General features: G+C 34.7%; 1 pseudogene; it reads left to right on the forward strand.

Moving 5' to 3' along the window:
- Positions 1-5045: 5045 nt before the first annotated feature.
- On the forward strand, positions 5046-10800 carry LOC128226100 (GDNF-inducible zinc finger protein 1-like; annotated as a pseudogene).
- The last annotated feature ends 1743 nt before the right edge of the window (positions 10801-12543 follow it).

Raw genomic sequence — 12543 nt, forward strand, 5'->3', positions numbered from 1 at the left:
TGCAGTTGTTTTTCTTTACCAGAGGTAAGATCTTGCTGTGTAAACGCATATCTACTGTATCCACAAATGAAGCAAGTGTTTGAATTAATAGCTGACTGCTAAATTTGGCCTATGGTATACTTTAAAGTGCTTACGATTTAGCGGACCTCGAAAAATGTTTCTTCAAATCTGAGATGATCATCTCAAAACCTACAGAATTTCGACAAGTATTGTTATTTATAGGAAATATATCGAATAAATAAAAAATCTGAATCGAAGGATTTCACAAGCATAAGCTCAACTATTTTTATTGTAAGAACTGGTAATGTAACTTTTGAACTGTTAAAGATATGCCTTTTAAATGTTCACAGTACTGTACTGGGGATAGCCGTATTATGTACTGAGGATAGTTTAAAAGTTAAGAAATGTGTCCTGGTCATAACATGTAAAATGGGACAAAATTGATAGTAACACCGTTGAATATTCAATATACATGTATGTCTATTTTCGAATTTTTATACAATCTGCTAAAAGTGAGAGTACAACTTGATAAGAAATTATTGAGCAAACTTAAGTTAACAATGAGTTTGATCCATGCTCTCCTAAATGAACGTATATATGCAAGCTGCTTAAATATCAGGGTTGGTCACATTACTTACTTTCTCAATGAAGTAAACGAGCAGAGTCCATTATTCTGTTCTAAGTAATAGCAACATCGACCCAAGCTTAGAAAAAAGCTTCACGTGTTCCAAACTTGATCACAATATCTCATTCCCTACTGATGACTTTCTGTGTGCAAAAACATACCTTCTTGATTTACAAAGCAATACTATATATATATGAATAGCAAACACCACATAAATTCTACGGCCATATGTTTTGTGTTCCTCAATAAATCAGATTACCGGCGTATTTCAAGTATTTAGATATTTGCGACTCGAACGTTGATGCTTGTGAAAAACATATCATGGTTAACTAATCTATATGCATGAAACAGTTTTAAGTACATACAGATACAAAAAAATCAACAACTTTTTTTGCTCTCATCCCTCGATATGCACAACATCGAACAATTTCCTTCGAGCTCGCGTATAGGTAAATGACCGTATTCACTATCACAGTCTCGTTATTCTAAATACATCGGAACTATCCTCAGTCCACTTGATAGCTATACCCTGTGCAGTTATTTATTTGGTTCACCTATCCCTAGTACACCGCCAGGGCATCAAATAGTATGAATATCTTCGTAACAACATATCGTATTCATATCTTACACATTACTAGATAATGTAATTACAATGAAATCATTCGATTCAGTTTTTATTCTTATTTTAAATTTGTTGATTTATGTTTGAAATCGTACCACATAAATGAACATTTGTGAGCGATCATGCAACTTTCGGCGAGAATTGGGCCATCATTCAAAAGAGGAGACACATTTCCATCATTGTCCTATATTGCACAGGATCAAGTCATTCAAAACTCTTCGATTTTGATAAATATATAACCATAAAATACAAAAAATGATGGAAAACTGTCCATATGTCAAAATCAAACACTTATCGTTTTACCATTTTTTAGCTATATCCGGTGTCCGTTCACACACAGTGTGAATGCCGTTACGTTCACTTTTATCTTCATGCATGTGTTCTGCATACCGACCAACTGCTCAACTCAATTTGTACTAAATACACCTTCATTAACCTTTCTGAACCTCTATCTGTTAAGAATCGACAAGTGCTTCGGAATTTCATTTGTCACTTCGATATCTCTGATCTGAACCATTTCGGAGTCATTATCCAGAATTAAGTACTACTGTATCCATGCAAAACATGGAGAAGGAGTGCCTGGTGATGGTCGAAGCCTAGCGGGTATCCTACGATGGATGTGCGGACTGCTACATGTACTCATATTCCACAAGACAAACCAGGACGTCAAAAGCGCAAGAAATAATGTTGGACAATGTTAATGATATCAAAAACTTTAAAATAAAACAATACATATACTCGCATTTTCCCTTACACCCAATTAGTTTTCTTACTTATTTTACAATTCCCGTTTTTACGAACAGTACTCAACATGTAGAAATAAAACAAGAACATTACTTGAATTATGCAATGCAACATAAGAAATATATCGAAGCGCAATCACTTCCAATGTACAGACACAGACACATAATTATATCCATGAACAAGTTGAACAATAGCGCTTGCAAATATTATTTTTCAGTTTAAGTGAGAGGGAGGGGAGATTCCGCTACAGTTTCAGAGACATTATGATAAATATCAAAAGCATTTAATAAGCGACACATGAAGAACATAGTTAACCAGATGTATATTTAAAAAACATATCCGGCCTGGTAGACTGGCGGGATGACTAGTGTCTGAATGGTTTGAATGTTCGACATGTAATAGAGATTGTTTTGGTTTAATTGTTGTTGGGTAATGGCCTGAGTCAGTGCAGCTTTTTGAAAGATATAATCATAACCATGGACAGCATTACAGAGTATTGCTATGTTTGACTCAACGCGTGTTATTTTTCAATACAAAAATGTGTTCAACCAACAGGAACAGGAGTTCTTGAGAACATGCGTTTAGACTATAATAATCGACCTTGAAGGTATGAAGCCATTTGTTTGTGGCTTGTATCTAAACGCCCTAATAAAATATAAAATATCAACTTAAATAAAATATCATAATGAAATTAACATTTAACAAACTAATAGTACGTACTGAACCATAAAATAACTCTTCATGTTACTTTTATTTCACTTAATTTCCTTAAATAACTAAATGACGTGTTTTTGTTAAGTGAGTCTCAACGCAAGAAAGGAACCAAAGCAAAACCGTTGTACACCAACAACAATCAGGTCCGAAAACAATGTGTTTAATATTTTTACGTTTAAATCATTGTTTTTGAACTTAAAAGATGGTATGCCTTACTTTTCTGGAAAAATCGTTCGCGGGGAAATTATTCAACTTTTGTCCTGAAAGTAGGCCCGTTGCGCACACTTTGGATCGCCGATGCCTAAGATTGTCATTCCTAAGATAGCACGATAGCTACGATGCAGTTCCCCAATATTACTTTTTTAAGTTTATTATTTACTCGTATTTAAGTTCAAACAATTCATAAACATTTATCAATACACTTTAAAACATGCATTTATGTTCCAAATGATAAAAGTTAATGTAAGAAAAGGTTAAATTGGACAGCGCATGAATAATATTACGAAAGTACATTGGTCCCCATTTACTGACTTAGTTATATTAAGGTCAAAAGTGTAAACAAACGAATGCTGATTAACAGTGGATCAAAACAGTTTCTGGTGTTCGGGTTTGTTTCATCGTATTCAATCACTCACTATCAGAATCAGTTTGATTCGCTTGTAAACAGGTCGTTTTCCAGCTGAAGAATGAAGACCACGATTCGTTGTTGACATTTGGTGTGTTTCACATTATCTATGGTGAAGTATTTTATATTATTATTTGTTTGTTGTATGAATTTTCTTGGATGTTCTTATTACACGAAATGAAAAATGAGTAGATTATACAACATCAAATTTAGCTTCCAACTCTGCGTGGCGGTTTGCTCATCCAGATATTGTATTACGGGAAACATAACGTAACACATGTCAACTTGTTCTTGTTGACTTTAATTTTATTTTATCTACTGATGAAGGAGTTACACCGAATCGTTTAAGATAATACACTATACATGTTTGTGTGGTTTATTTTATTCAAATTTTATTTTATGGCATTTTGAATAAATGCCCATTATCAATCATCACAGTGTGTTTCTTGTATATTTTCTACATACATTACTTTTCAGTCAACGGGCTTGCGATCGCCTTTATAACCATATAAGTGTGCAATGTATAAAAGTTCCAGCTTTGTTTTCGTGAGTAACGATTTTGTACGAAAGCAAATGTTCCAGCATTCAGCTTCCGCAAGAAGACGTTTGAAAGTAGTATGGCATGCCTCTGATATATTCGATCAATGTAAGAGATTAAAGCTGCACTCTCACAGATATACCATTTTTACATTTATTTAAAAAAAAAATGCCTTGGAAAGAGCACATTTTTGCGTAAATATCTGCAAGCCAATGATATAAGATTGTTGACAAAAAAAAACAGATCGCAGATTTTCATATTTCCGTTCGAAAACGGTAAATGTTTCATGGCCTAAACCGTTACTAACGGTTGATGGAAAATGAAAAAAAAACATCAATGTTTGAACTTGAATATAAAAATCTGCGGTCTATTTTTTTGTCAGCAGTCTTGTATCACTGGTTCCCATCATGGATGTTCACAAAAATTGGCTCATTCCAAGATAAAAAATAAAAAAAGTTCTAAAACGTTCAACCGGTGAGAGTGCAGCTTTAAAGTCATCATAGAAATTTCTACTGAATTGATATAAGAAAAACGGCACAGCTAAGTAGCAAATTGAAAAACCTAAAAGTATAGTGTTATCCTGTGCTACAATGTATGCTTATTGGGACCAATAACAATTCTACTCCCAGATTCTTAATATACAAACATGCAATGATATTGTTGTTAAGATATCTATAATTCTATAGTTAAAATATTATTTAGAAAATAAACTGAATAAATTTCAAAGCTGAAAACGGTCTTTTGCGCGCGTGAAAACGACCGGCGGTTATTTGATGTCAATGATGTATCGCCGTATGGTCCGTGATACCGCCAAATTAATAAATGATTTGTAATCTCATAAAAAGGTTATGACTTAATTACTAGAACAATTAAAAAAGCAGAGTTGCAACAGAAAAATAATTCATAATTGTTCTTCATTCAACATTCATGTTCGTACCCTAATTCGAAAAATGACTTGAGCACAACCCTCATTTAAATGTTAATCTAATACTCAATACAAACAGCATGATAAGAAACTCACATCGAGACATTTAATCATGATTGCAACATATTGGCCAACATATGATATGACCAACTGTTCTTAACGGTTACGAATTGAGTAACACAATGGTTACGAAATAGAATGGTTACGAAATGCCATAATTCGTTTTTCTTTGGGGTAAAATAATATCAACATCCGGTTTACAAAATTTGGTCATTTACTTCGATTATTTTTTTTTTCTTTTGAATATAATCAGTGATAACTATGGTTTTGATATTTACCACTACAACCAGCCTGTTAGCTCCTGAATTTGTTGAAAGTTTTTCTGCAGAAAAACTCGCAGTTGGTCTTTTCAGAGTTTCCAAAGATGCAGGTGTTCAATTAATCAAAGAAAATAAATCATTTTTAATCAGCGGTGATTGGAATAATGTTAACTATGCACATGCGTCCCTTGAATCTCTACTTAACGAAGAATTAGCTAACGAAGTCAACATAAAAAATACTAAGTTATTAAAATCACAGACAATAAATTCAAGTCGCTCTCCGAGAGAATCACAATCTGCCAAGTTTCGAACAAACAGCACAGGAAAACACAATGAAGGGATTAGAAGCAAATCTTGTCAGAATAATCCAACAGTTCCGCAACCCATGGTAGTTGTGCATGGAATTTTGGATGAAAGTAATGTCACAAAGCAGTTGAAGCAAGTTATCCAGAAAAAAGGAAATCAAATAGATCTGCCGATTAAGAAACATATTGTTATAAGTGGTGCACCAGAAAAGTTAAAGAATTCAGAAGAAGCACAAAAAGAAACAAATAATGAAGACAATGATATTCAATCAAATATGGATGATGAAGGTCCTGAGATTGTTCACAGTCAAGAAAAAGACATTATTGTAAATCAAACATCAGTAAAAGAGAGGTCTGCAGACATTGAAGTTATAATTAAGACAGAGCCAGTCACAGATGACTTTGATGGAGATACTGATGTTGATGAATCATACAAAAATATGGATGATGATTGTTCAGAATCTGATAAATATGTGGTTATCAAAAAGGAAAAAAAACCTTTTGGACGACGAAGAAGAAAATAATGATAGACAGAAGCCAGAGAAAAAGACTAATAAAGTAGTTAAGAAAAGGGGTGCAAGAAAAAAAAGACAACCCAAAGTTAAAACTGACAGAGAGCCAGTTCCAAAAAACAGGAAGAAATGCAAAAAGTCTGAAGATGTATTTCAGTGTAAAGAATGTGACTATAAAAGCAATGTTAGAGACAATTTTAGAGAGCATATCAAACGAATGCATAGCATGTATGTTGATTCTTTTGAATGTAAGGACTGTGGTAGATTTTTTGGACTGAAAAAAGATTTGAGTCGGCATATGAAACATGTTCACACTGAAGAGTCTCATTTTTGTGACATTTGTGGAAAAGTATATAAATCTAGAAGAGCATTTACTGAGCATTTGCCTGTTCATGCTGAAGATTATGTAAAACCAATGTTTCCATGTGAAATATGTGGAAAGACTTTCAGCACGAAATATGTTTTGACAGGTCATGTGAATTCAGCTCATCTTGGAGTGAAGAAGTCCTACATTTGTCCAACATGTGGCCGTAGTTTCACACAGAAAAACTCTTACTTAATGCATGCAAATGTTCATGCTGGGATCAAGCCTTATGTTTGTGATGTCTGTGGTGGGTATTTGAAATGTAACTGTTAAATATGTACTTTGATTAGTTGAGAAATAATTTGTTTGGCTACAATAATTTAAGAGGACTGTCATTTAACACAGCTATGTTGTAACTGTAATGTAACCACGGCCCCCCAAGGTCCGGGGTATGCCGGGGAAATGGGCCCTGTTTTTACCTTCCCTATGGCCCTGTAGTGCTGGGTGAACGTGGTGGTTTTGTATTCGTGCCAAATATAGCATTTCCCGGGGATTTTACCCCAAAGTCAAAGTCCCCGCTATTCCCCGAACCTGGTGGGGCCTAGGTTACAATTGACTGGTGCATAATGGTATGCCTTTGATAGTATTTACCTGATGGTACATTAAAGTCATGTTTTTACCTGTTTAAAACATATTCAGAGCTTTCATTAATAGTTTTCTAGTATGTCAGTTTTGTAACTCATTAAAAATGTGCTGCCTTCATTACATCCAAACCTGGTGTCAGTGTTGCTTTTAAGTGTACCTCGTCCTGGAGAATTTCATTCATGATTGTGTTTTCAAAATCTAGGATGGTTCTTTTAGATTCTGGATGGTATCAATTTGTCCTGCTGTTTTTCATTGAATGCCAATGATTTGGCAAAATAACCTTTACATATTATCATGATTTCAGGAAAGGCGTTTTCCTACGACAAATCCCTGAAAGAGCACAAGTACATGCATGACACTGTGCGGCACTTTGAGTGTGAGGTCTGCAAAAAGACATTCCGACAGAAGGCAAGCCTGCAGATCCATGTGAAGGTTCACAAAGAGACAAGGGATTACATCTGCCAGTCTTGTGGAAAAGGTGCATGTACATTTATCTAACAGAATAGAATTTATATAAGGGTACATGTAACTTCACCCACAACCACAAATGACTAATTTCAATCATGGCAGTAGTGAGTGAAGTAACTGTATTGTGCCGTGTTGTAAAGGACAGCTTTGAATAACTAGCATGCATTTAAGTGAAAAGTATAGTATCCACCAGTTTTTCGGCGTTCTGATATATGTGTATACTAGGATATATATTTACATTAGATAAAATGTTATATATGAGACAAAGACAACATTCCTCAACATGCTACACTTACAGAGCCCCTCTTTCCACGAACAAGAGCATCTCACTGTAGTGGATTCATTTAATGTCACTACATATATCAGTGATTTTTTTAAAAGGCTGTTTCCCAATGTCCATTTCCCCCAAAACTTTATGATTTTTTCCCAATTGGATAAATGTAGATAATGTTGATGAATAAAAAAGCAATGAATTTCATGTAAAAAAAAAATCTTGACAAGACTAACTCTTTCAAAGCATAATGTATGCATAAGAAGATGAAAACATGTATATTTGCCATTATATTTGCAATTTTGTTCTGATTTTGTATTTTCCCAATCTGGACTTGTTCCTCAATTTGCAAGGCACAAGCGGTATAAATATTTCCAAAAAGAATCACTGTAATAATTGATTTAGTTAATGATGCAATACATTTAACAAAAATGTAAATAACTGCAGCAGATACACTTATTAAACGTGACATGTATGACTTTGTGCATGCACAATAATGTCACACAGTCTATACTTTTTGTCATTTCCAATTCCAATATTATATACTTGATAATTTCTTTATTTCAGGGTTCACTCAAAAGCAAGCTCTACATCGGCATGAGAGAATTCACAGTGGAGACAAGCCGTTCAAATGCAACTTGTGTTCCCGGAGGTTCAATGACTACTCTATCATTAGAAGACACATGATTATGCTGCATAAAAGAGACCCGAAGTCTCCAGGGGATTGGAAGAAGGACATCATTTGTACCATGAAACGGAAGACTGATTTCTACATAGATGGTGGTACAGGCTATAACTCTGGGGAAAGAGTTTCACATGAAGAAGACACAGGAAAAGGTAAAGAAACTGACGACACTGTAAATGCTGGTGTTGAAAATGCTATGGCAATTCTAAATGATGACATTATGAAAGGCGATGATAATAGCCCTGCAAAGGATCAGGAAATAGAAGAGACAGAAGACGCCCCGAATGTTGAACATTTAAGTAGTGGTCCATCTTATCATGAAATGGCGAGTGTAGCCTTTTCATCAGAGAAGCCATCCGATTCAGGAGATCAGTCCCCGTCAGCACCTATAAACTACAGCCTTCCGCCCAGTTATGCAAGCAATACCAGACCAACTGGAGACACTGATGTGGAAGAAAGTTTAGCTCGCTTTCAAACTCTAGTAGATTCTTACCGAAGTGCAATAAACACACGAGACATTCCACCAATGCCAGGAATGCCCCCTTTGTCTCACCCCATTGGACTGGGGTCAGAAATAAGACCCCCTATGCCTCAAGGACATCTAACTCCTACCACTGACCCCAGCTCTGGACAGTCCATAGCCCCACCCCCATGGGGATATTCAGGGTACCCTTACTATAATGCTGCAAACTTTCCAAATTATCAGGGTCCACATAGCTAGTAAACATTACTTGGTAACAGTGAAAAACCTGGTGTAAACAAAAAAGGCTGGATAATCATTGTTGATTTTCTTAAAACATCCTTTTTAATTAAAAATAACTTTCTATCTTTGCATTATTTACATTGTACAAAATTGTTATTGTATTTATAATTGATCTTATCATTTATAACTTTTTATTTTTTATTTGTATAGTTCCTCACTATTAGCTATATTTTAGTGGCTTCATTATGTTAATTGATATTTGAATAATAAATGCACCAAATTGCCGAATGTAGTGCTGAATAGATTGAATAGTTGTTTTGCTCTGTTACCTTTATACATTATCATAAACTTGACTGAAGACGTGTGTTACCATTTTGTTGTATATATAAATTGTTATTCCATTTAATGATGAAGTTTTTAAATTTTGTTGAGGGTTTTCCAATGAAACTTTTGTGCATTCTATATTAGTTTTTGGTGATACAGAACATCTTTTTATGGTATTTCTTCAGCTTATAGGTAATTTTTCTGCAATGGCTAGCATAACATAGTTTTATGTGAAGTTTACCCTAATATTCTGACTTGTAGTGGGTTGATTTTCACTTAGTAAGCTGACATCTTTAATGGCCCTCAAGTTCAGTGATGCTTTCAACATGTTATTTTTCATTTTGAATTAATGCGACTCTTAATACTCAGGGGCTCATATTTATGAATGCTGTTAATATTTTGTGAGTGTATTGAATGAAAAGTATGTACGTAACGTCGTTATTGAAATATTGACTGAAAAAACTTATTCACTTTTAATATTTCCTTAAAATGTGACATATATATACTACTCTAGCATTGGTTGCTTCGGCGTCATCAGTAAAACTTTGTGCAGACAATAACGTTAGACGTTCAGTATTTATCCAATCATGATAAAACTTGGTGACAGTGTTTGTGGGCATAATGGCTTAACAAATTTGTTTGTTGAGTTTTACATTAAAAAGATGTTTGCATATGTGAAGACAATACCATTAGTATTTATTATCTAATCACCACAAAAATTAGTGACTTTGCTTTTAGGCAGGTTGTCGCAGACAATGTCACAAACATCTGTCATAAAGTTTCGTCATGATTGGATTCTTTGAATACTTTGCTGATGCAGTGACTGATTCCAAAAGTAGGACCTTATATCGCCTTTTCAGACAACAACAAAATAGTAGGTCTGTATCTTGTGCAAGCAATATTGAGTATTAATGATCCAATCAAGATGAAACTTTAAGACATTGTTTTGTGGGCATATGTGATGGTATCATATTGTTTAGCTATGATAATCATACAAAGTTTTCAATTTACTATGAAGATATGCTCCTTTTAGATTACAAATTGGTATTTTATTTGGTATGAATAATTTTAAATCATTTTTAGATACTATCTGGATATTGGTATTTATTGTTCAAATTTACTGGTAAAATATTTGTATTTGTTTGTTCTATAAGTCATAATGAGTATTTGTGGATGTATGGTGTCAAAAGTATGTATTAATTACCATTTAATTCAATAATGCAGTTGTTTGCTTTATAGCTGATATGTATATGACAGTCATATATCAACTTGTTGTTAGAAATACATGTTATGTTTACTTGTTATAACACATATAAAATATGATGGCTTGTGTAAATGAAATACATTTAAATTAAGTGACTGTATATTTTTAACCGCATTTGAAAAAAGAAACCTAACATATATCAATTGCATTCTTTAAATAAATTTGTTAGATGAAACTTGATTTTTTACATTAAATTATAAATTGAATATGATTCTTTGTTATCTTAGTATTTAACAAGGGCTGTCTGAGTCACGTGACAAATGCCCCATTTGGGCCTTGCTAAAAGATAGCCATTATTAGAGCACAAAAGATGTTTGTAAAACATCTATGCCCCTCTAATGGCAGCCAGTAGGTCATTTCACATTCAATATCTATGGGATAATTTAACATCATGATAAATCTCTCCACCAATTTTGCAGACCGTTGTGTTCAAGATCACTGTGGCCCTGAATTTTTACCTGCTGACTTCAAAACCAATAGGGGTCATATGCTGGTCAAGACCATCCTCTCTACAAAGTTTGAGGTCCAAGCATACTCAAATAATCCATCAGATAAGTTTTTAGTGTCAAAGGACACCACGATAGTGACCTATTGCCTTTTGACCTCAAAATTAGTAGACATCTTGCTGGTCATGACCAAATTCCTTATTAAGTTTTAGTACCTTATGACCTAGCACAATTTAGTTAAACATCAGACAACCTTTTATTGTCCAAGGTCACCACTACAGTGAACTTTGACCTTCTGACCTCAATATTAATTGGGGTCATTAGCTGTTCATGACAAACCTCCCTGGCATGATTGAGGACCAAGCAATTGGTCAATTTTCATATTTGTATTTTGGCCGGACCATAACTTGAAGTCTTTGAGGTATTGACTTCAACCTTCAAGGACAGATAGATCTCATTTAGAAGATGTGCAGTGCGGATGGCTGCAGTATTAACTGAGTTATTGCCCTTTGTAATGATCATACTTATTTTTTTGTTTAGAGCGTAACTTGAAAAGTCTTCGAGGTATTTACTTTATGAACAGAAATATCTCAATGACAAGAAGTGCAGTGTACAGGAACCATAACTCTGGATGCAGTATTTTTTAGTTACTTGCTTTTGTAAATTTTCATACTTATTTTTGTCAGGAGCATAATTTTAAAAGTCTTTATGGTATTGACTAAAGAATTCATACTATACACAGAAGGTATCATATACAGATATATCTCATTAAGGAGAAGTGCAGTGCACAAGAACTTAAATTCTGGGTGCAGTATGTTTTAGTTAATACCATTTGTTAATTTTCATATTTACTTTTTGTCCTGAGCATAACTTGAAAAGTCTTTGAGGGATTGACTTTAAACTTCATATACAGATATAACTAATTGAGCAGAAATGCAGTTCACTAGAACCTTTCCTGTTGGCGCAGCATTTATTATGCCCCCCTTCGAAGAAGAGGGGTATATTGCTTTGCACAGGCATGTCGGTCGGTCCGCCGGTAGACCAAAGCTTGTCCGAGTGATAACAATTCCTGGACGTATGACCATCAAACTTCACATGAAGGTTGGGCCTGACCAGTAGATGACCCCTATTTATTTTGGGAGTCATCGGGTCAAAGGTCAAGGTCACAGTGACCTTTAATGGTAAAATAATTTTAAAGCTTGTCCGAGTGATAACTCAACAATGCCTGCATCCATGGCCCTCAAACTTGACATGGAGGTTGGGCCTGACCAGTAGATGACCCCTATTTTTTGGGGGGCTCATCGGGTCAAAGGTCAAGTTCACAGTGACCTTGAATGGTAAAAGGTTGTCCGAGTGATAACTCAACAATGCCGGCACCCATGGCCCTCATAATTCAATTGGAGGTTGGGCCTGAACAGTAGATGACCCCTATTGTTTTTGGGGGTCATCGGGCCAAAGGTCAAGGTCACAGTGACCTTGAATGGTAAAAGGTTGTCCGAGTGA

Source organism: Mya arenaria, chromosome 3 (genome assembly GCF_026914265.1).
Source record: "Mya arenaria isolate MELC-2E11 chromosome 3, ASM2691426v1".
Classification (NCBI taxonomy): Eukaryota; Metazoa; Mollusca; class Bivalvia; order Myida; family Myidae; genus Mya; species Mya arenaria.